Source organism: Phocoena sinus, chromosome 11 (assembly GCF_008692025.1).
Source record: "Phocoena sinus isolate mPhoSin1 chromosome 11, mPhoSin1.pri, whole genome shotgun sequence".
In the NCBI taxonomy this organism is placed as follows: domain Eukaryota; kingdom Metazoa; phylum Chordata; class Mammalia; order Artiodactyla; family Phocoenidae; genus Phocoena; species Phocoena sinus.
The window spans coordinates 81,860,670-81,886,404 of record NC_045773.1 but is presented as its reverse complement, the minus strand read 5'-3'; the positions used below and the strand labels follow the sequence as shown (position 1 = coordinate 81,886,404).

At 41.0% G+C, this 25,735-nt stretch overlaps 2 non-coding genes and 2 pseudogenes across 2 annotated transcripts; 2 read left to right on the top strand and 2 right to left on the bottom strand.

The window, feature by feature from the left end:
• Positions 1-25,735, bottom strand: part of LOC116762187 — a 382,117-nt pseudogene that overhangs the window by 118,502 nt on the left and 237,880 nt on the right.
• LOC116762391 lies at positions 11,626-17,080 on the top strand (annotated as a pseudogene).
• On the top strand, positions 20,929-21,022 carry TRNAI-UAU. The gene is made up of 2 exons: positions 20,929-20,966; positions 20,987-21,022. It is a non-coding gene; the product is annotated as a tRNA-Ile (tRNA).
• On the bottom strand, positions 23,882-23,954 carry TRNAR-UCG. The gene has a single exon. It is a non-coding gene; the product is annotated as a tRNA-Arg (tRNA).

Genomic DNA, 25,735 nt, shown 5'->3' with positions numbered 1-25,735 from the left:
CCCAGAAAGTGGAGTAATCGACACTTCTGACCTTGGAAAGCCTCTGTCACTGGAACAAGCAAATCAAGTTAGGGGCAACTGACAGAAGTGGGTCAAGTTTGACTTCTCCCACTTGATTTATTTATTTATTTATTTTTGGCCACGCCACGTGTCAAGCAGGATCTTAGAACCAGTGTTCCCTGCAGTGGAAGCTCAGAAGCAGTTTAGATGATCCTTACTTCGAATGGTTCAACACCAGCTGGTAGGTTCCTGCACTTCTCAACAGATCTCAGGGCCAACTCTGTGTATTCCCTGGACAACGACCTCAGGAGGATAAGTCAGTAGAAACAAGTGATGCTAGGAGGAATTTGCTCCCAGAGACAGAATGGGGGAGGAAATAGAGAAGAAATAAGGTAGTGATAAAGGGAGATGGGAGATAAAGAACAAAGTATGAAGGAGGAGAACTAACACGTATTGACTCCCTTCTTACTTTGTATCAGGCATATTTCTATAGATTTTCTTAATCATTACCAAAATAGCCATAAGGTTAATATTTTCTCCATTTTATAAATAATGTTATGAATACAAAGTAGAAATAATTCCCCTAAGTTACAGATCTGTGTCAAACTGGGACTCACATTCAAGTGTGTTCTGATCCAAAATCCAAAGTCTGTAGTAGCCTAAACGATAACATCCAAAGATATCATATTTTAATCCCTGGAACCTGTAAATGTTATATTATATGTCAAAGATTTTGCTTATGTGACTAAGTAAAGGATTTTGAGATGAATGGATTATCCTGGATTATCTGGGTGGGCCCTAAATACGATCACATGTATTCTTATAAGAGGAAAGCAGATGGAGATTTTACTATAGAAGACAGAGGAGATATAACAATTGAAGCTAGAGGCTGGAGTGATACCAGGAAGGAGTCACAAACCTCTTTTTATATTTTCCATAACGTGTTCCTTATTTCCTTCTGATCCCTTACCAGAAGCATCCTTTAATATCATATTTCTACCAACAGTTAGTTCAAGGCATTCTAGGCTTTTCCTATCATGTCCTTCAAGATTATTCCAGCCTCAACCCATTATCCAATTCCAAAGCCACATCAATATTTTTAGGTATTTGTTACAGTAGCACCTGCTTTTAGGTACCGAAATCCATATTAGTTTCCTTTGGCTGCTGTAACAAGTTACCACAAACAAACCTGGTGATTTAAAAGAACAAACCTTTATTCTCTCATAGCTCTAGAGATCAGAAGTCCAAAGTCAGTTTCACTGGACCAAATCAAGTGGCGACTCTAAGGGAGAATCTGTTTCTTACCTCATCCAGTTTCTTGTGCTTCTGGCTCTCCTTGGTTTGCGGCTGCATCACCGTAATCTTTGCCTTCATGGTCACATTGCCTTCTCTCTTTCTGTCTGTAGTCTAATCTTTCTCATAGAGCACTTAAGAACTGACAAGACGGTAACGCACTACCAAGCCAATTGTGCAGAAAAAGAAACTGAACACTAATAACATTTTTTTTCTCATGAAGGGCTAATATCTCTCCAGGTAGAGTTGAATTTCTGATTTGAAGGCCTCTTGCATGTAGGGGGTATGTGATTCTCCAGACACCAACTTGGTGTTCAACAGTTCAATTCAATTCTGACACCAACTCCCAACTCTTCTCATTTTAAGGGCTCAGTTTCACAAGATTGCCCCCACTTCAGGGACCAGTTGTAAATCCCAGCATGGGGGCACCCATCTACTAATTGATTAACTATAAATTGAGGGTTCCCACGACCCTCTCTTCACTTTTGATAATTTACTAGAATGACTCACAGAATTCAGGAAATCACTTTACGTACATTTACTGGTACGTTATAAAGGATGTAACTCAGAGACAGCCAAATGGAAGAAATGCAAGGCAAGGTATGGGGGGATGTGCGGATATGGAGTTTCCATGCCCTCTCCAGGTATGTCACCCTCCCAATGCTTCCAGTGTTTATCAACCAGGAAGCTCTCAAACCCTGTCATTTAGAGTTTTTTATGGAGGTTTCCTTACAAAGGCATGATTGATGAAATCAATGACCGCTGGTGATTGAATTCAATCTCCAGGCCTTCTCCATTCCCTGGAGAGAGGGCAGGGCTGGAAGCTCCAATTCTCTAATTATGACTTGGTCTTCCTGACTAGCAGCTTTCATCCTGAAGTTATGCAGGAGCCCCCAGCCACCAGTCTTCTCATTAGCACGCATCCCACTCAGGAGATTTCAACAGCTTTAAGAAGCTCTGTGCCAGGAAGTGGGGACAAAGAGAAAATATTTAATTTTTATTCTACCACAAGGGTCAGACACCAAGTCCTAGGGTCCATTCAGTAAGAGTCTGCCTACCTTAAGCTATGGTCTTAACAGCGTAAACAGCTTGTCCTTACCTCTTGGTAAGGACAAACTAGAAAACACCAATCCACCCAACGACAAGCATATGCAAGGAAATTAGTCAGGGTTCTCCAGAAAAACAGAACCCATAGGAGAGAGATAGATAAGGAGGTAGAGCTATCTCTATTGGTTCTTTTTTCTAGAGATAAATAGATACTAGATCTATCTATCTAGCTCTCTATCTAGCTCTGTATCTAAAAAGATTTATTATAGGGAACTGGCTCACATGTTATAGACTGAGAAGTCCCAAGTCAGGAAGCTGCAGTCAACAAGCTGGAGACCCAGGATAGTCAATGGTATAGTTCTAATCTGAGTCCGAAGGCTTGAGAGAACCAGGAGAGCTGATGGTATAAGTTCCACTCTGAGTCTGAATCCAAAGACAGAAGACCAATTCAAAGACAGGCAGAAAGAGAGAGATTTCTTGCTTGCTGGGCAACGCATGGTCCAATCAAATTGACACATAAAATTAACCATCACAGGGCTTCCCTGGTGGCGCAGTGGTTGAGAGTCCGCCTGCCGATGCAGGGGACACGGGTTGTGCCCCGGTCCGGGAAGATCCCACATGCCGCCATGGCCACTGGGCCTGCGCGTCCAGAGCCTGTGCTCCACAACGTGAGAGGCCCGTGTACCAAAAAAAAAAAAAAAAAAAAATTAACCATCACAGTAAATGTATTACTAAGACTGACCATGTAAACATCTTTCTCTTTATATATTTAGATAGGTAATATCTATTTATGTTTAAATATACCAGTGATATAACATATAATTATACAATCTATAAAAAATTAATAAACAGAAACCTCAATAGAGTTAGGCGACCAGAAGGGGGAGCTCTCACACTCTGTGACCATAGCAGAGCCCAACAGGAAGAAGAAAAACTTCTTTTCTGGCAATTGAACTCAACCAATGAAAAGTCATGGATACTTTGTTTACTGTAGCCCTCCCAACTTCCTTTTCCTCTCTGTAAAAGTGGTCTCTTTCCTTGCCTGTGGGGACTTACACGTGGCTCACCACGGTTGCAGACCCTGAAATGCAATTCTCTGCTCATCCTGAATAAACTCATCTTTGCTGGAGAAATATCTGGCAGCCTATTTGTTTCAGATCAACAACTCATATTTTAAACTCACAGCAAACTAAGAATACAAGAGACCTTTTCAACCTGATGAAGAGTATCTAACACAAGTCTACAGCAAATATCATACTTAATGGTGAAATATTTAATCATTACCCCTTGAAATAATATTCAAGGAAAGAATGTCTCTACTACTACTTCAATTCAATTCAGTATGTATTGGCAAACCTGGCCAGTGAATTGAAGGCAAAAAAAGGAAATTAAATGTACAAAGATTAGAAACAAATGAAACTACCATTAGCATACCTTATGAACATATAATTTAAAAAGAAACTAGTAATAAATTAGTATAATATGTGGATTTAGCAAAGTTGCTAGATAAAAGAATCAATACAAATTTTATTATATCTATATATTTTCAGAAACCATTAAAAAATTAAACTTAATTTTAAAACTACATAAAATAATCAAATACCTAGCAGTAAACTCAGCAAAAGATGTACTAGATCTTTATGATGAGAAATATGTCTTAACTGGCACAGTTTTGAAGAGCTCTAAATTAATTCTGAGGTATATTATCTTAATGGATTAGAAGAGTAAACACTGTAAAAATGTCAATTCTACCTAAACTATTCTATAGATTCAATGCAATCTCAACCAAAATCCTAATAGACATTTCTGAGGAATTTGGAAAAGGTGCTTAAGAAACTTAAGTGTAAGTGCAAATGGACAAAAATAGTCAAGACACTTTTGAAGAAGGTGGGAGAACTTGCTTCATAAAATATCAAAATTCATTTTTAAAACTATATGTTAAAATCGACATTAAACATGCTTAGCATTTCATAAATATTAAGTTCTCTTTAAATATTTGGCTTTAGGCTATTATAAACATGCCTATTCAGATTTAAGACTAAGTTATCTCAGATAATCAGTCACCAATATCAAATTAGTAAGGTCAAACAAAAGACTATGACCTTCATAGTCTGATGCGTATATATTCATTTCCTCCTGTGTAAATGTTTCTACTTCTAAAAGATCCTCATCAATATCTATAAATTCATTTTCACTATCATCAGTGACAGAAATAATTTCATCATTGGTTCCTTTTATTTCCGGATTTTTTACTTCAGTAGGCATTCTACTGACAAAAATGAAGCAGCTAAATTATAACTCATTCTTGGGAACAAAGAGCTTGCTTTCAATTGATTCAGTTTATTGAAAAAGAACAAACTAAGCTTTCATGTTTATAAAGCCTTTGTTTTTTAAACATGTGTGGCACATAGTAAAAGCTCAATAAAAGGTTGTTCAATTAAAACAAAGGTACATTAAACGTTGTCTGTTTTAAGAATAAACAAATAGAACAATGGAAAGAAATAGAGAGCTCAGAAATAGACTTGTGTTTATAAGGACTCTTGATTTATGACAAAGTACAATGCAAAGTAATAGAAAAATAAAGGATGGCCTTTTAAATAAATAGTGATGATTCAATTGGATATCCATGGGAAAAGAAATTAAAACTTTATTCCTACCTTATACAGTCAGCCATCTGCAGTTGGTTAAATCGATGGATACAAAACACGTGGATACAAAGGGCCGACTGTATCAGTTGTATTGTGCTATTTTATATAAGGGACTTGAGCATCCGCAGATTTGGGTATCTGTAGGGGCTCCTGGAACCAATCCCTGGCAGATACTCAGGGATGACTATAACATTCACAAAATTCTAGTCCATCCACGTCTTTGACCTCACTTCCAAAACAAGAAATATAGGCACACCTTGGAGATTCTGTGGGTTTGCTTCCTTCCAGACCACTGCAATAAAGTGAGTCACACAAACTTTCTTTTTTTTGGTTTCCCAGTGGGTATAAAAGTTATGTTTATACTATGCTATTAAGTGTTTAATATAGCATTATGTCTAAAAAAACAATGTACATGCCTTAATTAAAAAATAATGCCGGGACTTCCCTGGTGGTGCACTGGTTAAGAATCTGCCTGCCAATGCAGGGAACATGGGTTCAAGCCCTGGTCCGGAAAGATCCCACATGCCTCGGAGCAACTAAGCCCGTGCACCACAACTACTGAGCCTGCGCTCTAGAGCCCACGAGTCACAACTACTGAGCCCACGCGCCTAGAGCCCATGCTGCGCAACAAGAGAAGCCACCGCAATGAGAAGCCAGTGCACCGTAAGGAAGAGTAATCCCCACTCACTGCAAGTAGAGAAGTCCCGCGTGCAGCAACAAAGACCTAATGCAGCCAAAAATTTTAAAAAATAATTAATTAATTAAAAAAATAATGCTGTTGGGGAAATGGTGCCAGTTGACTTGCTCAACTCAGGGTTGCCACAAACCTTCAATTTATAAAGGTGCAGTAAAGTGAAGTGCAATAAAACAAGGTCTGCCTGTGTAGGGGAAGAATGACACTGTGAGGAAAAAATTAGACAACTAAAATGTGGGATATTTATCAGGACAACTGGACTTATAACTTCAAAAATGCCATAAATGAGAAACAGTGGGATTGTTCTAGATTTAAAATAAAAGATACAAAAAAGACATAATCAACATCAAAACATGAACCTTGAATGAACCCAGGTTTGAAAGAGAAGTTATAAATTCAGGTTAGGAACTATTGGATAAATTAGTTGTTCTAAATCTGATCTGACTGTAACAGGGATAGAGACTGTTGTAGGGGCAGAGTTGGGGATGTGTCTAGCCCTGGCCTTGTGACTTGGATGAGGCAGTCTCTCCACTTTACTGAGCATCTTCTTCTCATGTATACAGTTGTGGCCTGGGAAACACGAACCATAAGACACATTAGAGCTTAAAATTTGTAAAATTTCTGGCTTCCTACTCTCGTTTCCCAATCTTCTAGGGGTAATAACTGATCAAATCAGTTTTAAAGGTGACCAAAATCGTTCAAAACTGATAAAATAAACTAAGAATGTCAGCCTTAGAAGGGACTTTGGTGATTTTTATATTTTCTCAATGTCCCACAGTTGTATTGAGTTGGTGATGGCTTGCAACGTGTATTGGTGAAATGGGCATATTTATTCTTTCTCTGGGAGCAGCAAGGGCCTGAGACACAGACTGGAGAATTTCCAGGTGGGAGGGCATCTGGGTTTGAATGGTGTGGGTTACTCAAATTCCTGTGGTTGTGCATGGACACAGAGCTCTCTCTCTCACGCCCTCCCCCAGCCCATTAAGACTGAACAGACAAGAACACTGCCTAAGGGAGTATACATCCTTCCTCTCACTGCCTCCCCCTGTCCCCCTCCCCCAACCTCCAAGAAGCAGAATTCTTCCTGTAGCAGGTTGGAGGAGGAAAGCTTGGCATGAGTGACAGACACTTCAGAAAATCTGAGTCAGGACCAGCTGTTTCAGTGAAGGCTCAGGGCCAGAATCAGCCTGGACCAGAAATGAGCTTCCTTATCATGTTTGGGGAAGGAGGTCAGAAGGTTAAGAACACATGAGGATGAAAATTAAATGCAAAAGGACAGTGGTCTCTCTAGAACTTCCCTTCATTTCCAAACGTATATTTGATTGGGAGTTGAACCTAGAGTAGAGAGACAAATGGATTTGAAATAAAACCTCTGGTTTATGGTCTAGGTCTACACTATTAATGAGACTTTGCTTGTCACTTCCCCTCTCTGAACCTCACTTTTCCATTGAAAATCTGAGCAAATAATGCCTGTTCTACTTTTTTAACTGGCTGATTGTGAAGGCTAAATGAAATCCTTGATGTGAAGATTTGTCAACTACAAATTCTATGTAAACATAAGCAATATAACTTTAAAATGGCAGACTTAGGAGTAGCTCCTACATTTCACACTTGTAACCCACACTTGCAACACCCGAAAATCCTAGAGACCTGAATGGGGATCCCAGATGCCAATGGAGATTATCAAATTCAGGGAAAATATCCAAGTAAAACTAAATGGTGGACAAAAATCTCTAAATCATATTTGGGTGGTTGTAGAGGCTGTGATTGAATCTGGGATGAAGAGGTGGACTACATCTCAGAAAAAAACTGAACCTGTTTCCTCTATGATCAAAGGAACTAACACAAGAAACTTGGTGCTGATTTTTAGGTAGGATTAAGTCATTAACAGAGGCTAAGACAGAGAGTCTGAAAGGCTTTATCTGACTTTAAACTGCCACCCACTAGCTATGGGCAAGAAAGTTATCCTCATGAGAAACCTACCTCGAGGAAAAACTGGAGTCCGACTGGGGAAAATAGGCAGTGCTTGAGACATGTTGATTTTTGCCATTCTATTTAAGATTATGGACGATTAGCAATTACAGGATTTTTAAAGTCAGGAAGTGACAGTTCTTATTGTTTAATTTAAATCTGGACTGGTTTTCAGACTTAATATATGGCTCAGGTGACAAACATTTCAAACCTAAAATCTTGTTTTGTAAAAATTGATCAAATTACATTCCCTGTCCTTTCTTTCTTTTTTTTTTTTTGCGGTACGTGGGCCTCTCACTGTTGTGGCCTCTCCTGTTGCAGAGCACAGACTCCAGACACGCAGGCTCAGCGGCCACGGCTCACGGGCCCAGCCGCTCCGCAGCACGTGGGATCTTCGCGGACCGGGGCACGAACCAGTGTTCCCTGCATCGGCAGGCAGACTCTCAACCACTGCACCACCAGGGAAGCCGTCCCTGTCCTTTCAATGGAAATAAATATATAGATAATTTGGGGCAGGGTGGAATCCCCAAGTAATCAGTGTAATTGACCTCCAAGATCAAGAACCTAAATCCAAAGTGTTTCAAGGAATGGAGAGTATTTAGCTTGTCTGAAGAATGAGATTCACAGGAGGAGCTACTGAGAGTGAAGATTGAGAAGGAGGCTGAGGTCGCATCAGGAGCAATTTGGATACCATGCTGGAGATTCTGGATTTGATGCTATAATAAATTAGTTAGCCTTATTGGCTCACTATCGGTGGAGGGATATCATCAGACAAGTGTTCAGCAGCTCCAGTGGCAGCAGGTGAAGGAAAAAAACATTGAAGGGGAAGAACTTGGAAGAGAGAACACATGACAAGTAGGAAATTATTTCAGCATTCCAGAAGGGAAATAACAGGAATTTGACATGTGGCTCTGGTAGAAGGTATGAAGAGAAGGCAGCAGTTATATGATACAGTCAGGTAGACCATGACAGGAAGGGGCCCCACGTAGCCCCTTGCTGAGCATGAGCTCCTAAACCTTTTCTTCTCCAGGTCAGAGCTTTTGTTTCCAGGGAAACTAAGACAATGGGACACAGAGACTTGGGAAGGCAGAGATTTTAGGCCACTTGACCTGATGAAATTTTCTCTTCTACTTTAGGAGTTAGTTATTGTGTGATGAGCAAAGATAAAGTGACTAAGAAAGTAAGGAATTTATAACAGCAAGGGAGAAGCAGTGTGTAATTCCACGTAACTTTGGATAAGTCAGTTTTTCTGTTTGAGCATCAGTTTCCTCATCTGTTAAATTAATGATGGGTGTTTACCTTGGGCTAAGTCCAGTGCTAAGAGTTTAAATGAATTATCTCCTTTATTTTTTAAATTAGTCCAATGAAGTTCATATTATTCTCCCAATTTCACAAATGGGACCAGAGGCACAGAGGGTAACTTGCCCAAAGTCACACATCCTGGGAAGGATGAAGGAATTGAAGTACACTATTTTTGAGGCTTGATATTTTAATCTCCTTAGTTCTTGAACTGTGGCTGGGCAAAGTATCTGTGGGTGGAAAGGGGCCACAAAGCAGAAAACCTGTATAGCTGCCCTAAAGGGCTTTGGGAGGTTTGTGGCTGGACCAGCAGTCATTGTTTTGGGCTCCTCCCTCTAGATTAGAGGCCTCTGAGAAGAGATCAGAAATCTGGGATAACAAAAATCTTCTGTTTTCCAAGAGAATTAATGAATACCCAGATTCCACCAGAAGCAAGAATTAAACCCTACTCTGACTTCAGTTTTAAGGAAGGGGAGGCAGCTTTTTACGTGAACCTGGAAGAAGGAGGGGGCTGGTTGGAAAGGAACTGAGAATTGGAGGGGAAGAATTTATCTTTTCAATAAACGTGGGAGTAAAGCTGAGCTGTCAGCCCAAATCCTGTGGGAGGAGGAAGAAGAGTGTGGGAAGAGTGGTAAAGGCAAACAAACCCGATACTCTTCAACTAATCCAAATATTTTTCAACATCTCTTTGTTAGTTATCTTGTTACAGCACAGTTAGTTGCTGAATTCATCCCTTGTAATTCCAAAGCCCTAGGAACCGCATTCATCCTTGTTTTAGTCATTTTGCCTTCTAAGTCATCAGGCAACAGTTTTACCAAATGTTTTGTTGCAACAGAACAAATGTTGCCAACTTTCCATTTTGTAGTAACTGTTTCCTTGCCACTCCTCCTCTCTGAGAGGTAGGAAAATGGGAGTGGATTGGGGACAAAAATTTTTTTAAATTAATATAAGAAGAGAATCATTGCATAGCCTAATGATGATAAAGTGCCATAAATTTAAAAGTTTGATTAATTCTACCCTTTAAATCTGAGAAAAAAAAACCCAAATAATTTTTTAAACTTCAAGGAGCTAATAATCTGATGAGGAATATACAACTGTGTCAAGAATAAGAACACTATGCATATTAAACATTTTACCTATAGGCAGAGAGGAATCAAAAATCAATGAAGTTTGGGTATGAATAATAAATAAAACAAGAGAGGAACCTTACAAGGACAAATCATGAATTTAGGAGTATGATTAACTCAAACCTTAGCACTTGAGGTCCAGAAAGTAAAACTGTATTGTAGACAAGAGAAAGTTACTGGTCAGTCCCCCCACCCCCCATGAAGTTGGTGGGATTTAAATATGTTATTTATGTGAGAAACTCAGCAATTCCTAGGGCTCCAGGTCTGCATCATCAACTCATCTATTCTAAACTTTTGGCTGAGACTATTGAGCAGTGGCTGGAAACTGTTGCTGAATGGATGGGGGTTCTTATGATGGCTGAGAGGCAAAGCATTTTTATCCTAAGAGGAACTTGAGTCTCATTTCCATTATCCTTCTTGGCCCTTCGGGCTTCCAGGAGATTAAGAGGAGTGTTTGCAACTTCCTATATATTTATTTCCAAAAAAAATTTAAGTTATTTACTTAAAAAAAAAGCATCGCATTCAAAATGGCAGATTATCCTCCAGAAAGTTGTTGGCTATTAGTAGTCCTCCCTGCCCCCATCTAGCGTGTAAGAGCCTCCTATACCAGACTGACACCAAGACTGGGCACCTCCATTCTTTTGAACTTTGGCCAATCTGATAAATGCAAAATGCAACTATTCTTCTTTATACCTCTTTAATTCTTGGTAAGGGAGAACATTGTATCCTACTACAGATGCCACTTGGTTTACTGTCTGGTGCCCGTGTTTCTCTTGGGCTGCTTGGTTTTTCTTACTGACTAGTAAGCACATGAAAGCATTTGTAAACACTTGTACAGTGAACATATTAACGTGCAAATATTTTTCCCTTCCTCAGGCCCAGTTTCCTTCTAATGGATCACATGTGGTCCATTATTTGATTTTATTTTAACTTACATAATAATATTAGGATTAGTATTTGGAATGTCTCTGTCATGCTTTTTTTTTTGCGGTACGCAGGCTTCTCACTGTTGTGGCCTCTCCCGTTGCGGAGCACAGGCTCTGGACGCGCAGGCCGAGCGGCCATGGCTCACGGGCCCAGCCGCTCTGCGGCATGTGGGATCCTCCCGGACCAGGGCACGAACCCGCATCCCCTGAATCGGCAGGCGGACTCTCAACCACTGCACCACCAGGGAAGCCCTGTCATGCCTTTTTGCAGTGACTTTACTGAGATGTCTGCACCTAGATACGGCTATCCACTCAGAAAAAATAGACAATAGTCTTCAAGGACTGTGGAGTGCTTGCCCTCACCTTTTCATAATTCTGCCAGAATTTATGTGAGTCCCGGTTCCTCATCGCACTAGTGAGCACTGAGTGCTCACGGAGGTGTGTGTAGGTGAGGACGTGGTTTGAATTCTACGTCCTCTTGCCCTACTCACGCCCCAGAAATCCTTGCCACCCTGCAACTGGCCTGCATAGGCTTGGGCTAGTCCCTGACAGGGTATCAAAAGGCTGCCAGGTACCCGACAACCTCAGACTCTCAGACTAGTGATCTACAGATACTAGTCATGATTGTACAGTTAAGGGCCTCCTATCTTTTCCCCCTTTTCCTAGCTGGCTTTGTGCAGTCAAATTCTAAGCTGGAGAAGGTTAGTGACCACCAGAGAGGGTGGGACAGGGCTCAAAGGTGGAGCCTTCTGTCCTGCTCCCAAATCTTGCCCTCAGTCCTTCTTGTAAGACTCTGACTTCTGCTTTCTCCCTCTTTGCAGTATGCGGGCAAGCATGTCCTTTTTGTCAATGTGGCCACCTATTGTGGTCTGACAGCTCAATACTCTGGTAAGAGTTCATAACCAAATCTCCTTGGGACTAAACTTTCCAGCTCATTATATTCTAAGTCATGTTGGAATTATATTCTAATTCTATGTATCAAAGTAAATACTCATGATCAAGTGACTTTATTCCCTGATGTCAGGAGTCAGTAAACTATGGTCCACAGGGCAAATCTGGCCAGCCTACTTTTGTAAACAAAGTTTTATTGAACATAGCTATGCTCATTCATTTACAGACTGTCTGTGATGGATGTTAAGCTACAAGGCAGAGTTGAGTGGTTGTATGAGTGATGGTGTCAGAGACCATCTGAAATTACTATCTGGACCTTCACAGAAAATGTTTGTTGACCCCTTCCTATGTCCTGCCTCTGCTTTGCTCCTGAGATTTCCAGGAGAATCAATAATGTATCTGACAGCTAGGAGCCTCTCTGAAGATTCAAGTCTCCTTGGTAAATATAGGAGGTAGGATTGATGTTTTTGAGACTTTTCCAGGGTTTTACATGTAACTTACAAAGACAGGGAAAAGGGGAAAGGGGCTTTATACCTGGAGCACATTTGACTGGAGCAAGGGCTGGTAGAGGAGGCCATAATAGAGGCGAACACTCCCTCTCCAACCTCAATGCCTCCTTTAAGTGTAGTTTTTCCCTCTCTGTACATGACTCAGGGCAGAATTTTATCTTTCTCATATCTTAGGCCTTGTTGTTTGAAAGCCAATAAATAATGAACAGGATTATTTTCTTTCAGAAACAGATGTACTTCTTATATTTGAACTAATAAGAACTTTGATTTAAAATTTTTGATTATGTTATATTTTGACAAGGTAATATATTCACAAGGCTCAAAATTAAAGGAATAAAGAAGTTTAGAGTGAAAAGTTTTTTCACCTCTTTCCCCTCCCTTCAGATGACCAATATTATCATGTTTACAAAATATATGAGTATTCTTTTTTTTTCTTTTCCCCCAGTTGATAACATATTGTAAATACTATTTGCCAATTTGCTTTTTAAAATTAATAAAGTACCTTGGAGTTCAGACCATTTCCTCCCTCTTAATTTTAAGACTGAAGAATATTCTACTGGACCATACTTCATTTTACCAGTTTATAGGGACTTTAAAAATCAATTTATTCAGTTCCCACTCTGTACATAACAGATGAGGAAACTGAGAAATAGCTACTCAAGGACTGGTAGACATGTTTCCTAATTTATTGTCTCTTTCCTAGAGGAAGTGATTACCTACAGTGACTAAAGACAAGAGTGGAGGATGTGGGGAAAGGTACTAAGGAACCATTTGGAAACAGGAAAGCAATCTCATATTGCAAAAATAAATAAATAAAAATAAATAAAGGACTAAGAGGAGACATCAGTTGACCCCACTGCTGAGCAGAATCTGAGTGGGACTGGTTAGTGTTTGCTAGGGGACTGAAAATATCTAGCTCAGAAAGGGTGAACAAAGAAGACAATTACAAAAGTCTGAGGAGACAAATTGGAAAACTTGAGGAAGAAGGCAGTTGGAAGCTTGTGTTTTGGCATATCAATGAGTGTTTTTAGGTAGAATGCATCTTTAACATCCTGAAGACTGTTGAAGAACACCAGGAAGCTCAACCTGGAATTTCTCTGGTTCTCTTTGCCCCTGTCAGATTTACCCACACTCCACCCAGGGTGAACCAGCTTGTGCAGAGGAGAGAAGCACATTCTCATTGTGTGTGTCTTTTCCTTTTAAAAGAAAGATTCAATCTACCAATTTTTTTTTTTTTTTTATAAATTTATTTATTTATTTATTTATTTTGGGCTGCATTGTGTCTTCGTTGCTGCGCTCAGGCTTTCTCTAGTTGCAGCGAGAGGGGGCTACTCGTCCTTGCAGTGCACGGGCTTCTCACTGCGGTGGCCTCTCCTGTGGAGCACGGGATATAGGCGCACGGGCTTCAGTAGTTGCGGCACACGGGCTCAGTAGTTGTGGCACGCGGGCTCTAGAGTTTAGGCTCAGCAGTTGTGGCGCACGGGCTTAGTTGCTCCGTGGCATGTGGGATCTTCCCGGACCAGGGCTCGAACCCGTGTCCCCCGCATTGCAGGCAGACTCTCAACCACCACACCACCAGGGAAGTCCCTCAATCTACCAATTAACCAACCAGGGAAGGCAAACTGATGAGCAGTGATGTTTAAACGCAGTTTTGTTTAAAAATCACCTGATGAGCTTTTCATTTTTTAATTGTGGTACAAAAAGACATGACATAAAATTTACCATTTTAACCATTTTTAAGAATACTGTTCAGTAGTGTTAAAAATATTCATTCTTGTGAAACAAATCTCCAGAACTTTTCCATCTTGCAAAACTGAAATTCTGTACCCATTAAATAATAGCTCTCCTTTTCCCCTTCCCCCCAGCCCCTAGTAACCACCATTCTACCTTCTGTTTCTATAAATTTGACTACTTTAGATACCAAAAGTATTTGTCTTACCTGCAGTATTTGTCTTTTTCATGACTAGTCTATTTCACTTAGCATAATGTCGTCAAGGTTCATCCATGTTGTAGCATGTGACAGAATTTCCTTCCATTTTAAGGCTGAATTTGTTTGAAGGCCAGTTCTTCAATCATTTGTTTATCCATTCATCCACTGATGGACATTTGGGTTGCTTCCACTTCTTGATTTTTATGAATAGTGCTCCTATGAACATGGATATGCAAATATCTCTTTGAGGCCCTATTTTCAATTCTTTGCATATATACCCAGAAATGGGAATGCTGATCTATGGTAGTCCTATTTTTAATTTTTTGGGAAACCTCCATACTATTTTCCATAGCACTTAAACCATTTTACAATCCCACCAGCAGTGATCTGGTGAGCTTTAGAATAATAAAGGTGACTGGGGAGCCATCTCAAAAGAATGTAATCAGAAATTTTTCTGGAATGGAACCTGGGTATCCCTATTTTTAAAGGAAGGCCCCCACCTGATTCTGATGTGCTGCAGATTTGGGAAATACTGCACTACAACATTTTGAATACATGTTTAGAGATCCAGTATCTAATTTCAGCCCTGCCACGAACAGTCTTTCTGACCTAGATATTTTTTTTTTTTCCTTCCCCGGGCCTCTGGTTTTTTCCTCTGTAAAATGGGTATCTCTAAGGATCTTTCTCTACACAAGGAGGCTCTCTAGCCAGGCCACCATATTGTCCCTTCTCTACCCATAGAAATGAGCGCACTTCAGGAGGAGCTGAAGCCCTTTGACCTAGTTGTGTTGGGCTTTCCCTGCAACCAATTTGGAAAGCAAGAACCAGGAGAGAACTCAGAGATCCTCCGGGACTGAAGTAAGTACCTGCTTGAAACCCTATAGGGGTCTCTGTCTACCTTTCCTCTGTTTCCAGAGGCACTTCCATATTAGGGACTTCTGGGATGGGTAGTGGGTTAATAGGCTTAGGGGCATCTGCAAACTGATTTTAACTTTGGCCTCTGCTGATATGAGTCTGGCAGTGTCAGACACTCTCTCCCCCTCTCTGGGAAGCGAGAACTGGACGGACCACGGAGGACCAGGAGCACAGAAATAGCTCCTGGTATTGCTGCTACAGAAACAGTGCAGGGGGAGACAGTGATAGGATGTGGAATAGAGAAAAATAAAGTGAATCAGGGAGCCCAAAGTTTAAAAATGGCCTTATTTCCCCTTCCCAGCCCTGTTTTCTATATCGCCACCTCTCTCTCCCCTTTCTCATGACCTCAAATTCTGGTACCCCATTATAACTTTCTTTCATACATTCTGGAGCTTCCTGGGAACATTATGGTTCATTGCAGGTATGTCCGTCCAGGAGGAGGATATGTACCTAATTTCCAGCTTTTTGAGAAAGGGGATGTGAATGGCGAAAAAGAGCAGAAAGTCTTCACCTTCTTGAAGGTGAGTTAATCACTGACCTAAGCCTCTTCTTCCCAAATATTCCTAGCATAAACTTGGTGTGGTAGAAATGGATCCAAGGGCACCTGCCTGGAGGTGGGATTGGACTCTTTGGAAGAGATCTCCAGATTAGCATAGGGATTGGGGTTTAATTTGTTAGTATCTATGATGCTCTGGCTTTGTGTGGTGGAGAGAGTTGTGTAGAGTGTCACCTTTCACTGGGACCACTCTCTTTTGTTCATTCATACATTCAAGGTATACTTGTTGAGTGCCTGCTATCTATAAGGCAGTTTTCTAAATAATAAGGGTATAAAGATGAATAGAAACAGTCCCTATTCCTTGATGATTTCATACTGGAGAGGATGACATAGAAATCAGATATAATACAATGTATTAAGTGCTTTATATGAAACACTGACTCTTAGATATAGAGAATGTGAGAGCTGAACGGGCCTCTAAAGATCATCAGAGTTCAGTGTTCTTAGATGCTGAACTGTGGGCCAAAGCTGGCCTATGTTGAGATTTTTATATATTCTCAGTAAATTGAAAAAATAGGACAATATAAGGAGGATTTCATAAACTCAACTGATTTATAGGGCTACCCTTTATTCTAAGATTAGTACCTATATGTAATTTATTCTTATAATTATCTTTTAAAAACTAAATGGTGAAGCAATGATGTTTTTAAAATTTTCTCTTATTTGACAAAACAAAATGTTGGAACTCCTACTGGTCCCAAAAGATATTTTTGAAATGTTACTGGCCCATGGAGCATCAAGACCTGGGAAACCACATTCTAATCTAAACCATTCACTTTGCAGAAAAGGAAACTGAAAGCTAGAGAGGTGACATACCTTATTCATAGCAGCAGGATTTTGTGATGTGGTCACAGGGAGAAACAGAAAGAGGGAATAGATTTTTGCTATAATATCTACAACATTCTTGGTAGTTGGTATCTTAGTGATTCAGAGAATATATTAGTAATCAGAGGAAATGAAAATATCTTGATATAAGAGGGAGTAGATTACCTGTGGGTGAAAATAGACTGAATCATCCAAGAGCAGAAATGATACAGTCATTTCTCTTTTCCATCTCTCTGCTGCAGCAATCCTGTCCTCACCCTTCTGAACTTATGGGCTCAATCAAACATTTATCCTGGGAACCCATCATGGCCCATGACATCCGCTGGAATTTTGAAAAGTTCCTGGTGGGACCTGATGGAGTCCCTGTCACGCGCTGGTTCCATCAGGCTCCAGTCAGTACAGTCAAGTCAGATATTCTGGCAGACCTGAAACAGCTCAAAATCAAATAGGAAGACCAAGTTGGGGGCAGGAGCCATTCTGCTTCTTCCATCTTTTCACTATACTCTCTTCCTAAATGGTCTCCACTTGACTAAATCACCTCTATAGTGCCAAAATTCCCACTCTCTACCAAGTAGATTTATATTCAGAAGGCTACTGCTATTTCCCCTTGCAAGAGTAAGTGGGTGAAGAAAAAACAGAATGGAAACCCTAAATCCTCAGACATCTGTTACAAATTTAATAATGCATATCCATCAAAGGGAAATCATCCTTCCATGAGGAAGGTTCAGTTTGTCACAATATCCTGAAAAAGAACGTTGCTACACATTCTGATTTCTCCTTCTCTCTCTACCCTAAAGGTGTAGAAATAGCAATGGGGTGTATAGCCATACAATCTAGGTTCCACTTCATAACATATTTCCTTCCCCAGGAGAAACATGTAATGTCAATTTCCAAACATTTTCGGATCAGTCTTTATCTGTGACACCCAGCCCACCCCTGCTCCCACTGATCTGTCACTCTTCTGTAGGAGCCCTAGGTCTAGTGGGAGCAGGAAATTGCCTCACATGAAGGGAAGGGCATCTTCACGATAGTGGGTCATGGAGCCTCTTTCTAATTTGGACCCTACAAAAACTTTCCTATGTCTGATCTTTACTGTATTCAGATTGTGACACTTGGGCAGAGCACCCTTTGAAGGACAGGCTTTCCTCTCTCAACCTTAGGTTTCTCAGCTTCAGAACCAGCCCTGACCCTATCTCCAATAAAATGTTTTCTGCAGCAACTGGGATCAGTGTGGTGGTTTTTAAATCCTACCCTGTGCTCAAACTTGTCATACCTTTCTCTTCTTCCTCACTGTGACTGTCACAGATGGTGGATTGACCAAATTACCTGAACCCCCTGGACAGAAGGATTTACCATCCCAGGTCCTTGAAAGGTTGTTACCTGATGGCTCTCAACTCTCATCCCTCTTTAGGAATTGTCTCAGGTCAAGGTCACATTTCATTTCTAGGGGCAGCCTGCATGCAATTATTGGTCAACGAGAGATGTAACAGCCACGATCTGGCTTCTCAATTTAGGACAACTCTGAAGGACCCATTCCAGTGGTGGAGACCCCCAAGGGGTAGGCAATTGCCCTTTTGCACTTGTACTGCAGCCCAATTTTTCCCTCTGATAAATTCTGATTCTCTTCATTGCTTCTCAGGCGTCGACCCTGAGGTAGTGCCCCAGTAAACTTTCTGAATGCAAATCCCCATCTTGGAGTCTTTCCGGGGAACCCAACCTACAATAGTTAGTACCAAAAGTGATCTGAGAAAGAGGATGATAAGATGAGATTTTTGAAGCTGAATTACCCACCATCTGGTTGGTAGTGAGGGGATTGGTGGAGCACAAACAGCCACTGGCACAAAGTAGCAGTTTTTAAAACTTTCACCAGACCTGAACTGAGATGCTGTACTGGTGGATATGCACAAGAAGGTGTGATGTATCAGGTGCTTGATAAATATGGGAGAGCTGGTAATAATAATAGAATTGTATCGTTGCTATTAGAAGAAACTGATGCCTTGGAAAAAGATGATTAAAGGCTGAGGATGATATCTCATCAAATAAAGGCTAACTGTGAAAGCCAGAGTGTCTCCATAATGGGATATAAAGAACCTCTCATATTCTGCAACTCAAGAGCATAAAAAGCTAAGGTTCAGATCCAAGATTTAATCATAAGAATAGTAGAACTCCAAAGTGGGTTAAATTCTCAAACTAGATTATCTTCTATGCCTAGGTCATGGCCTTGATTGGAAAAGAATAGAACCTTGAGACATTGAATGGAGACATCTGATGGGATGCATTAGAACATCTAAATCTCCAGATTTCCCAAGATCCTTTGAGCCTTTTAAAAGTAGCCCAGTCCTCCTTATTAAGGGTTCTTCCTTGAAGACAATGCAGAGACCTCTCCTCTGCCAAACACGTGCCTCTGCCACTCACTCAGCGTCTTTCCCATATAGAACTAAATTCTAAGGGTTCTGGATCAAGAAGAGAACTCAAAGTTAGCTGAAGTAGAGTTTACTGATACTGGAGTATTCTCCAAAAGTATAGAATTTTTACACACTGGCAAGAACTCAACATACTATTAGGATTCTCCTGCTTGAAAAAGAAATGGCTCTCACTAAATGTGGTAAGAATGCCAGGACTCTCGTGATTGATGGCAGAAAGCAGGGATCAAAAGCTCAGAAAAGTGGGCATGCTAGAGTGGATTTATTGGATTTACCATGTAATGCTGGAAAACCCACTAGGTGAATGTGTCACAAGAGGGCCAAAGGACATTCTGTTTGAAAAAAAAAGAAAAAAAGTAATATGCCGAGGAGAGGGGCACCAGCCTCACTGAGAAGTTCTATGATGAGTGTCCTCTACTGGCGCTGGACTGATGGTATGAGATTCTGCTACAGAAGTAACTTCACTGACAGCAATGGGGACTATAGGATCCGGAAATAATTCAGGCCAGAGATAGCAGCACTCAACCATCAGAATCCGTGAGTGTGTGTGTGTGTGTGTGTGTGTGTGTGTGTGTGTGTGTGTTTGTGCATGCCCCAGGAGTGGGTGGGCAAAATTACTGTAATGAGAGACAATTTCAGAGTGGTAGCCAACTTTGCAGAGTGTTTGAGATAATTAATAAAATACAGCATCCCTAGAAGCAACACAGATGGGCAGTCAACAAGCATATCACTGTCTACACAATTAGAAGAAATTGAGGATAGATAATCAGGAGACTGAGGGCAGCTGCACCAGTTAAAAATAAAATCACAATACCTTGCTCAATTTCTGATCTTAAACCAGTTTTCAGACCTGAAATTTTTGACTAAAGGAGAAGCCAAGTCCTGAGGACCCTGCAGTGCCACTGCAAATATGTAGAATATAATTCCCCCATTCCTTTCCTAAAGGGACTTATGAGCATTTACTCAATAACCATAAACTCAAGAAAGAGAAATACTCTCATATTTCAAGGACTGTTGGAAACAAGGTCCAAGTTGATATTGATACGTTAAGACCCAAAGTGTCATCATGGCCCGCCCCCCTGTTAAAATGGAGGTAATGGGGACCAGGTAACAAATGGAGCTGTGGCTCAGGTCTGGTTCACAGCGCGCCCACTAAAAGCTTGAAATGAACTACAACAAATATAAACAATAGATTTCTCTGAGTATGAGACGTCAGAAAATGTTCAAGTTATCTTTTTGTTTTTCTGCATTCCCTTTGTATGTATCGCATCTGCACATTTATAACAGTGGTTTTTCGAAAGGAAATATTAGCTCTGAATGTTTCAGGATAACAACGTATTTTAACATTCTTAGGTTAAAAAACAGCGAGTGATCGGGTCGGGGTGGGATAGGTGGCATCTGAAGCAGATGAAAGGTCAGTCGAGCGGAGCTCAGAGTGGAGACGGGAAACTCAAGAAAGTAGAACCGCTGAGATGGAAAGTCCGCGGGAATCCGGAAGCAATGAAAATGCACTGGTTTCTTACAGATGAAATACACACTCCTAAGTGAAAAGCTTCCTGCCTTTGTGGAATCAATGTAATTTTTTTTTCATTCAAATGCTTTCAAATAACAGTCTGAATTTAGAGAAGCCGTGGGAATCTGAGCGGAAAATCAAGATAGAGATAACTGCGACGCTCAGCCCCGGCAGCGTCTCTGTACCGGGGAGGAAACGGCTGCAGAGTGGCAAATACCAGGGATGCCTTGATTGCTGCTTTTAATCCCATTTGTGGAAGCCCCATATCAGAAGGTGCCATTTTGTTCATAATATTTAATATCTTTAACAAAAATACCGTCTTCATCTGTGAAAGTATATTCACTTATATCTTCCTAACGTAGCTCCAGTGGCGCAATCGGTTAGCGCGCGGTACTTATAAGACAGTACACTTGTGAGCGATGCCGAGGTTGTGAGTTCGAGCCTCACCTGGAGCAACTTTTACTACTCTCACGCCCATACAAAGAGACAGGCCAAATATGAGGCCACCCCCGAAGAGATCAACTGTTGTGATTTGTCTTAGAATTCTCTCTTAAAGTCATGCATAACAAGTACCATCCTGCTGAGTGTGGTGCCTGCCTTCTTCCAACACTTTGGCAATTTATCATTTGACACTTGCCAAGACGACTGTTCACAGTATTCAACCACGTCTGATTTGTCAATTATGTGAAATGCGGACGATCTTGGTTTTTCTTACAAGTCTTTCAGCGGAAAATGTCCTGTCCTTGAACCTGCTTTCCTCCGTTTCTCCACTCCTCTGGCTTCCTCTAGGATGCTTATTTATAAGTCCATGCTGCCTGTAGATATATGGGAGACACAGGTATTCAGTCTCAGAAAACGAGTTGAGTCAGGAGCCTATGTGTGGGTCACTTAATCTCACCTGGATCTTAAACATTATCAGAGTCATCCTGAGACACGGACATGGAGCTCTCCGGCTTTACAAAAGATTTATAATTGCCCGTGCGCAAGTGCTCAGCACTATCAGTTCTTTTTCATCTGCTGCTACGTTTTGGAGTGCTTACGTTCTCCCCGGCCCTACCCTGAGCTGCCCACCAGGTACATGTGGGTTCGAAATAAGACTCACAGACCAATTTAGATTAACGCTGGTAAAGAAGTGATCGTGGATAACTTACTTACCAAGATATACAACAGACATATCTATAGGGGCTATTCAGAGTGTTGTTTTTAGTGTTAAATGAGATAATAAATTATTGATTGATTAATGGCCACAAATTCCTCCCATTTTACATGTCCCTTTGCAATGTGGTTGTGCAGCAGCTACCATTAAGAGGCGGAGTCTATTTCCCTCCCTCTTGTATGTGAGCTGAACTTGTGCTTTGGCCAATAGAATGCTGTGGTAATGGTGTTGTGGAAGTGAGGTTGTGAGAGTTCCAAGATGGCCTCAAGAGTCTTACAACTTCTCCTCTTGTTGTCTTGGGACCCTGAGACACCATGTGAAGAAATCCCACCTAACTTCCTAGAGGATGGAAAATCATGTGGAGAGTGAGTCCCTGCCATTCCAGCCATCCCAGCCACACTCCCCAGACTGTGAGTGGGAACATTTTGGCCCATCTGGTCCCAGTCAAGCTGCCAGATGACTGCAATCAATGAGTGACCACAAGCAAAACCAGCAAAAGAATTGCCTGGTTAAGCACAGCCCAAGTGGTTGAACTTCAAAATTGCAAACAAAATAAATAATTATTGTTTTAAGCCACTAAATTTAGGTGAGGTTTGTTACAAAGATGTAGATGACTGATAAAGGCATTTAGCGTGGAATAAGAGTCTATAACAAGCAAACAGATTGATTAAGTAAAAATTACCCACAAAGAAAAGCCCAGACATCTGCACTGCTGAATTCTCCCAAACATTTTTTAATTGATATTAATTCTTCACAAACTCTTTAAAATTTGGAAAAGAAGGTCAAATTACCCTGATGCTAAAACCAGACAAAGATATAATGATATAATGATATATAAAGATATAATGAGATAGGAAAACTATAGATCAATATCTCTTATAAACATGGACACGACAGTACTCAACAAAATATTAGCAAACAAAGTCCAGCAACATATAAACAGGGATTACAAAAGGGCACGAGGAAACGTTTGGGGGTGATGTCTATGTTCATTATCTTTATTGTAGTGATGGTTTCATGAGTTATAAATATGTCAAGCTATAAGTAAATATATGCAGTTTATTTTAAGAAAATAATGCCTCAATAAAGCTGTTTAAGAGGTACATTCATGGGAAAAAGCTCATTACGGCATTCAGCAAGAGTAGTTGTGGATTTTTTTTCTTTCTCTTTCTTGTCCTATACTGTGGAAGAGTTGTGTCTAATTAGATTTATTTCTTCTTTGAATATTTTAAAGAAGCCCCTGGTAAACGAAAGGATGTGGAATTTTCTCAGAAGGAAGACTTGACAACTAATTCAAAATATTTCATAGTTTAAGACTATTTAAAATTGCGATTCCTTCTTGAATCTACTTTGATACGTCATATTGTTCTATTAATTTGTCCATTACATCTAAATATTTAAATGTATTTGGCCACATTCTTTCCACTTGTGTAGAGGCTGCTCCCTCTTCATCCTAATTTGCGTGACTGGCCTCTTCTCATAGTTTCAGGTCTCTGTTTTAATCCTGGTTCCTCAGATATTGCTGAAAGTCCAACTAATTCATCCCGCACCGTGCGGGAGAACCCACATGAGGTCTCTGCAGAGGCCAGAGAAGGACCGCGCGCCTCTCGGGAGGCAGCCACCTGAATCAGGGGCGGGTTTTAGAACATCGTTTCTCTAGCGCCTCTAAAATGTGGCAAGTTTTCCTTTCGCAAGGGGGCGACATTTAAACTGACTTCAAAAAAACAAATCTCTCAACATAAAGACGCGTTTTCAGCGTCAAATTGCCGAGAACCAACTGAAAACCAATGAAAGAGTGAGGGTCGTCTCACGCTAAAATAACAGAGACGTCCCGGCACTGCCTGACCAGCGAGCAAAATTCCTTGACATTTGTGCCCTGTCGCACCCACCTCGCTCACTGTGCTCACCCAACCCACTAGAAGAGGGTCAGGAAGACCAGGGCTGGCGCTTTTCCCTATTCCCACATCTGTGTGCCTGTCTGGCCAAGGACTTCTAAAGTACGAGCGGCTGGATGCAGGGGGCTGGCGCCGACCCCACTTACTGAATCAATCATACCACAGGGGAGATCTCTGGAGTGCTCGGATGTTATAATTTGGAATCTGAGAGCTGGGATAGTGATGCCTGGGAAAAGCGAACCGGAACGTGAAAAAGGGACTTACAACCACGAAGGGATTCGAACCCTCAATCTTCTGATCCGAAGTCAGACGCCTTATCCATTAGGCCACGTGGTCCTACAACGTTCCAGCTGTGAAAAATATTACAAGTGTTGAGACTCTGGACTATTTCTGTATTATTTAGTATTCATATAATTCTTACGAAGAGAGGCCTTCCTTATTAATCTTATTTAAAAGATGGTGTCATTGATACAAAAGCCAAGTAACTTCTCCAAGAAATTATGGTAAGAGGCTAAGACAAAATGGAAATTTCGCTTTTCTCCAAACTCCTGCCCTTAGTTTGACACCAAATTTCTTCTCTGAACAAAATTTTACACTTGCATTGTGATGCCTCTCTCAGCCGGTTGCATTAACCTGTAAAGAAATAGGAGAAAAGGACTGAATGTCCCTCTGTAATCACGGCTACAAACGCTCGGTTTACCTTCAGAATGAATACAGAGTCAGAATTAAGACCCTCCGGGAATAAATGAAAATCACAAGAAAGACCCCTCCTGCCACCCTCTCAGCTGGGCGCCCAATCCTGCCAAGACTGCTTCAACCACGATGAATAGACCCGCTGAATACCCTCCAGGGAGACCTATGTTAAAAAGCCCAACAGTTGCACTTAGCGAGCAATTAGAAAATGGCCCTCCTCTTGTGCAGCCACTGGGTTGCGGTGTTGTGTAGCTCAGAGGTAAGGAGCCAGACTTCAGGTTAGAAAGGAGGGGTTTTGAGTCAATTTGTGCTCGTATATTTTCTTTCCGGCACCTCATTTTCCCCAGCCGCCCTCATCTCAGTGGATCCCGATCCCCCACTACTGATGGCGCGGGCGAGGAGAGCACACGGGTGGTGGGAAGGCGCGCTCGAGGCTGGCCGGGTTACTCAACACCGCCTGCTTTGGACCCTCTTCCTGGGGGTGCTGTGGGCGTGGTGAAAGCAACCCGGTTGGAATCCGAGGCATCTGGGGGACTTCATCCCCCATTAATAGGAACTGGGAGGGTCGGATTTTGGTCTTTATCCAACCTGCCTTCTCAGCACATTCTGGCTCCCGGCCCCCCAAAGTCGGTTACATAGGTTTTGCACAATTTAGAGGTGCTGGAGAAACAGTGTTTTCTCAAAAGCGCTTCTGAGCAGCGACTGCACCCTGAGGAGGCTGCGCTCTTTCTCTTGCTTTCCAGGAAAGCACCACCCCGGTTCTCTGGGCCACATCAGGCCAAAGTGACAGACTGCTTGGGCTCTATCCTTAACCCAGTCTTCAGTAAGCCTTCCAGGAACTGAAATCTACAAGATGCGAAAAGTTAACCAAAAAAAAAAAAAACCGCATTAGAAGAGTATTCCAGAAGGTGGATCAGAATGTGCAATGGTGTAAAGAATTTTGCCCAATTAATTTGAAATTTTAAATGAAACAGCAATTCTGCAAAAAACAAATAAAAAATAAAAATTTCGCTAAAGAAGAAATAGCAAATATGAATAGTCCAAACCATTAAATGTATTGAATAAATAGTCAAAATTTTTTCCACAGAGAAAACTCCAAACCCAGATATTTTAATCTGGAAGTTCTATAAAACATTCCAGAGACAATAATTTCAACTGGACACAAATACTTCCAAATATAGTAACAGATGGAAGCCTCCCCATCTCATTTTATAAGCCTACTTTCATCCTAATATCAAAACCAGCATATCAAGAAATTAAAGGGAAAAAGTTTTGTTCACCTCCGTACAGACAGAAAAAAGCATTTAATAAATTTCAGTGTCCACTAATGGTACAGCAATTTGGAAATAGAAGGAAAGTTCTTTAACCTGATTTTTAAAATACAAAAATAGTCTGCAGAAAACAATACTTAAGGGCAAAAAATT